We start from the raw sequence: 6000 nt of genomic DNA, 5'->3' as shown, positions 1-6000 counted from the left end.
AACATATATTAAATTTTCATCGATTTGCAATCGATTGGTAGTATTTTATAGTCAATTTGTTGCCGCAAAGGCCTAAAATCGCGCACGGAAAAGGTGTGTTTTCACGTGTGTTTCAATGGGACGCTGTATTGGTGGTGTGCGCCCTTATAAGGCAGCTATTGGCCGGAATTAGGCCTGTCATGTAAATCAGGTCAAAAACAGGATAGATATGTGTAAAATTCCGATTTTATGGTCTGAATTAAGTCTTAAGAAATCACTTAATGATTTTAAAGCTCTTTAAAGTGAAAGTATGATTTAATTTTCTTAATTCGGATTGTTAAAGTTCATGAAAGTGATGAAAAAGAGCTAAAAAGTTAACAAATTCGGTTTTTAGTGGGTTTTGATTAATTTAATATCATGTTTAAATTTGAGCACGTGTCCTTAAAACTAATCAAATGTCAGTTGTTTTCGGGGGCAAAATGAAACTTAATATCAAAATACGAATGTGTAGAAAATGTATAAACTTACTTTTATTACGTTTAAAGAAATAAAAATGCAAATATACCATTCAAAAGACGCTGATACGAGTGACGTTTTTGAAGAAAATGGTCATCCCTGCTAGAATGGTCAAAATCACAAAAACTGTATATTTTCTGTATTGGACGCATGACTACAAAGGTCATTTTTTTAAATCTATATGTCCTAGAGTAATAAAACTTGAGAATTCAACTCAAAAGTTAAGAAAGTTTCTAAATCTATGAAAAAAAGAACCGATTTTGAAACTATGTCTTTTATAAGGGCGCACACCACCAAATCACTCCGCGAGCGATGTAATGTGGATGAGTTCCGGTAAAATCGAAATCTGTTTAGAGGTACTTTGGGTCTTTCTGTGGACTTGTAAGGAAAAGGAGAAGCATGTTATAGCTTAAATAAAACATTGAGACCTATACATGAACTTGGATCGCCCCAAAAGGTGCAAAACACAATTTTTGAATAAAGTAGGCCCGCGGATTGAAAAATGGCCAGAAACGGGTTTTCAGGGTATAGAAGGGGTCGAAAATGGTCATGGTGCTGTTTAAGCGCCCATATCTCGAAAATTAATCACAAGACTACCCGTACATTGAAACATATATTAAATTTTCATCGATTTGCAATCGATTGGTAGTATTTTACAGTCAATTTGTTGCCGAAAAGGCCTAAAATCGCGCACGGAAAAGGTGTGTTTTCACGTGTGTTTCAATGGGACGCTGTATTGGTGGTGTGCGCCCTTATAAGGCATATTGGCCGGAATTAGGCCTGTCATGTAAATCAGGTCAAAAACAGGATAGATATGTGTAAAATTCCGATTTTATGGTCTGAATTAAGTCTTAAGAAATCACTTAATGATTTTAAAGCTCTTTAAAGTGAAAGTATGATTTAATTTTCTTAATTCGGATTGTTAAAGTTCATGAAAGTGATGAAAAAGAGCTAAAAGTTAACAAATTCGGTTTTTAGTGAGTTTTGATTAATTTAAGATCATGTTTAAATTTGAGCACGTGTCCTTAAAACTAATCAAATGTCAGTTGTTTTCGAGGGGGCAAAATGAAACTTAATATCAAAATACGAATGTGTAGAAAATGTATAAACTTACTTTTATTACGTTTAAAGAAATAAAAATGCAAATATACCATTCAAAAGACGCTGATACGAGTGACGTTTTTGAAGAAAATGGTCATCCCTGCTAGAATGGTCAAAATCACAAAAACTGTATATTTTCTGTATTGGACGCATGACTACAAAGGTCATTTTTCTAAATCTATATGTCCTAGAGTAATAAAACTTGAGAATTCAACTCAAAAGTTAAGAAAGTTTCTAAATCTATGAAAAAAGAACCGATTTTGAAACTATGTCTTTTATAAGGGCGCACACCACCAAATCACTCCGCGAGCGATGTAATGTGGATGAGTTCCGGTAAAATCGAAATCTTTTAGAGGTATTTTGGGTCTTTCTGTGGACTTGTAAGGAAAAGGAGAAGCATGTTATAGCTTAAATAAAACATTGAGACCTATACATGAACTTGGATCGCCCCAAAAGGTGCAAAACACAATTTTTGAATAAAGTAGGCCCGCGGATTGAAAAATGGCCAGAAACGGGTTTTCAGGGTATAGAAGGGGTCGAAAATGGTCATGGTGCTGTTTAAGCGCCCATATCTCGAAAATTAATCACAAGACTACCCGTACATTGAAACATATATTAAATTTTCATCGATTTGCAATCGATTGGTAGTATTTTTATTGTCAATTTGTTGCCGAAAAGGCCTAAAATCGCGCACGGAAAAGGTGTGTTTTCACGTGTGTTTCAATGGGACGCTGTATTGGTGGTGTGCGCCCTTATAAGGCATATTGGCCGGAATTAGGCCTGTCATGTAAATCAGGTCAAAAACAGGATAGATATGTGTAAAATTCCGATTTTATGGTCTGAATTAAGTCTTAAGAAATCACTTAATGATTTTAAAGCTCTTTAAAGTGAAAGTATGATTTAATTTTCTTAATTCGGATTGTTAAAGTTCATGAAAGTGATGAAAAAGAGCTAAAAAGTTAACAAATTCGGTTTTTAGTGAGTTTTGATTAATTTAATATCATGTTTAAATTTGAGCACGTGTCCTTAAAACTAATCAAATGTCAGTTGTTTTCGGGGGGGGGGGGGCAAAATGAAACTTAATATCAAAATACGAAGGTGTAGAAAATGTATAAACTTACTTTTATTACGTTTAAAGAAATAAAAATGCAAATATACCATTCAAAAGACGCTGATACGAGTGACGTTTTTGAAGAAAATGGTCATCCCTGCTAGAATGGTCAAAATCACAAAAACTGTATATTTTCTGTATTGGACGCATGACTACAAAGGTCATTTTTTCTAAATCTATATGTCCTAGAGTAATAAAACTTGAGAATTCAACTCAAAAGTTAAGAAAGTTTCTAAATCTATGAAAAAAGAACCGATTTTGAAACTATGTCTTTTATAAGGGCGCACACCACCAAATCACTCCGCGAGCGATGTAATGTGGATGAGTTCCGGTAAAATCGAAATCTTTTTAGAGGTATTTTGGGTCTTTCTGTGGACTTGTAAGGAAAAGGAGAAGCATGTTATAGCTTAAATAAAACATTGAGACCTATACATGAACTTGGATCGCCCCAAAAGGTGCAAAACACAATTTTTGAATAAAGTAGGCCCGCGGATTGAAAAATGGCCAGAAACGGGTTTTCAGGGTATAGAAGGGGTCGAAAATGGTCATGGTGCTGTTTAAGCGCCCATATCTCGAAAATTAATCACAAGACTACCCGTACATTGAAACATATATTAAATTTTCATCGATTTGCAATCGATTGGTAGTATTTTTATGGTCAATTTGTTGCCGAAAAGGCCTAAAATCGCGCACGGAAAAGGTGTGTTTTCACGTGTGTTTCAATGGGACGCTGTATTGGTGGTGTGCGCCCTTATAAGGCATATTGGCCGGAATTAGGCCTGTCATGTAAATCAGGTCAAAAACAGGATAGATATGTGTAAAATTCCGATTTTATGGTCTGAATTAAGTCTTAAGAAATCACTTAATGATTTTAAAGCTCTTTAAAGTGAAAGTATGATTTAATTTTCTTAATTCGGATTGTTAAAGTTCATGAAAGTGAAGAAAAAGTAAACAAATTCGGTTTTTAGTGAGTTTTGATTAATTTAATATCATGTTTAAATTTGAGCACGTGTCCTTAAAACTAATCAAATGTCAGTTGTTTTCGGGGGCAAAATGAAACTTAATATCAAAATACGAATGTGTAGAAAATGTATAAACTTACTTTTATTACGTTTAAAGAAATAAAAATGCAAATATACCATTCAAAAGACGCTGATACGAGTGACGTTTTTGAAGAAAATGGTCATCCCTGCTAGAATGGTCAAAATCACAAAAACTGTATATTTTCTGTATTGGACGCATGACTACAAAGGTCATTTTTTTTATTTCTATATTTCCTAGAGTAATAAAACTTGAGAATTCAACTCAAAAGTTAAGAAAGTTTCTAAATCTATGAAAAAAGAACCGATTTTGAAACTATGTCTTTTATAAGGGCGCACACCACCAAATCACTCCGCGAGCGATGTAATGTGGATGAGTTCCGGTAAAATCGAAATCTTTTTAGAGGTATTTTGGGTCTTTCTGTGGACTTGTAAGGAAAAGGAGAAGCATGTTATAGCTTAAATAAAACATTGAGACCTATACATGAACTTGATCGCCCCAAAAGGTGCAAAACACAATTTTGAATAAAGTAGGCCCATGGATTGAAAAATGGCCAGAAACGGGTTTTCAGGGTATAGAAGGGGTCGAAAATGGTCATGGTGCTGTTTAAGCGCCCATATCTCGAAAATTAATCACAAGACTACCCGTACATTGAAACATATATTAAATTTTCATCGATTTGCAATCGATTGGTAGTATTTTTATAGTCAATTTGTTGCCGAAAAGGCCTAAAATCGCGCACGGAAAAGGTGTGTTTTCACGTGTGTTTCAATGGGACGCTGTATTGGTGGTGTGCGCCCTTATAAGGCATATTGGCCGGAATTAGGCCTGTCATGTAAATCAGGTCAAAAACAGGATAGATATGTGTAAAATTCCGATTTTATGGTCTGAATTAAGTCTTAAGAAATCACTTAATGATTTTAAAGCTCTTTAAAGTGAAAGTATGATTTAATTTTCTTAATTCGGATTGTTAAAGTTCATGAAAGTGATGAAAAAGAGCTAAAAAGTTAACAAATTCGGTTTTTAGTGAGTTTTGATTAATTTAATATCATGTTTAAATTTGAGCACGTGTCCTCAAAACTAATCAAATGTCAGTTGTTTTCGGGGGGGGGGGCAAAATGAAACTTAATATCAAAATACGAATGTGTAGAAAATGTATAAACTTACTTTTATTACGTTTAAAGAAATAAAAATGCAAATATACCATTCAAAAGACGCTGATACGAGTGACGTTTTTGAAGAAAATGGTCATCCCTGCTAGAATGGTCAAAATCACAAAACTGTATATTTTCTGTATTGGACGCATGACTACAAAGGTCATTTTTCTAAATCTATATGTCCTAGAGTAATAAAACTTGAGAATTCAACTCAAAAGTTAAGAAAGTTTCTAAATCTATGAAAAAAGAACCGATTTTGAAACTATGTCTTTTATAAGGCATATTGGCCGGAATTAGGCCTGTCATGTAAATCAGGTCAAAAACAGGATAGATATGTGTAAAATTCCGATTTTATGGTCTGAATTAAGTCTTAAGAAATCACTTAATGATTTTAAAGCTCTTTAAAGTGAAAGTATGATTTAATTTTCTTAATTCGGATTGTTAAAGTTCATGAAAGTGATGAAAAAGAGCTAAAAAGTTAACAAATTCGGTTTTTATTTTTTTTTGATTAATTTAATATCATGTTTAAATTTGAGCACGTGTCCTTAAAACTAATCAAATGTCAGTTGTTTTCGGGGGGGCAAAATGAAACTTAATATCAAAATACGAATGTGTAGAAAATGTATAAACTTACTTTTATTACGTTTAAAGAAATAAAATGCAAATATACCATTCAAAAGACGCTGATACGAGTGACGTTTTTGAAGAAAATGGTCATCCCTGCTAGAATGGTCAAAATCACAAAAACTGTATATTTTCTGTATTGGACGCATGACTACAAAGGTCATTTTTTCTAAATCTATATGTCCTAGAGTAATAAAACTTGAGAATTCAACTCAAAAGTTAAGAAAGTTTCTAAATCTATGAAAAAAGAACCGATTTTGAAACTATGTCTTTTATAAGGGCGCACACCACCAAATCACTCCGCGAGCGATGTAATGTGGATGAGTTCCGGTAAAATCGAAATCTTTTTAGAGGTATTTTGGGTCTTTCTGTGGACTTGTAAGGAAAAGGAGAAGCATGTTATAGCTTAAATAAAACATTGAGACCTATACATGAACTTGGATCGCCCCAAAAGGTGCAAAACACAATTTT

The sequence above is a fragment of the Amphiura filiformis genome, chromosome 6 (genome assembly GCF_039555335.1).
Source record: "Amphiura filiformis chromosome 6, Afil_fr2py, whole genome shotgun sequence".
In the NCBI taxonomy this organism is placed as follows: Eukaryota; Metazoa; Echinodermata; class Ophiuroidea; order Amphilepidida; family Amphiuridae; genus Amphiura; species Amphiura filiformis.
Note: the sequence above shows the minus strand (reverse complement) of the source record.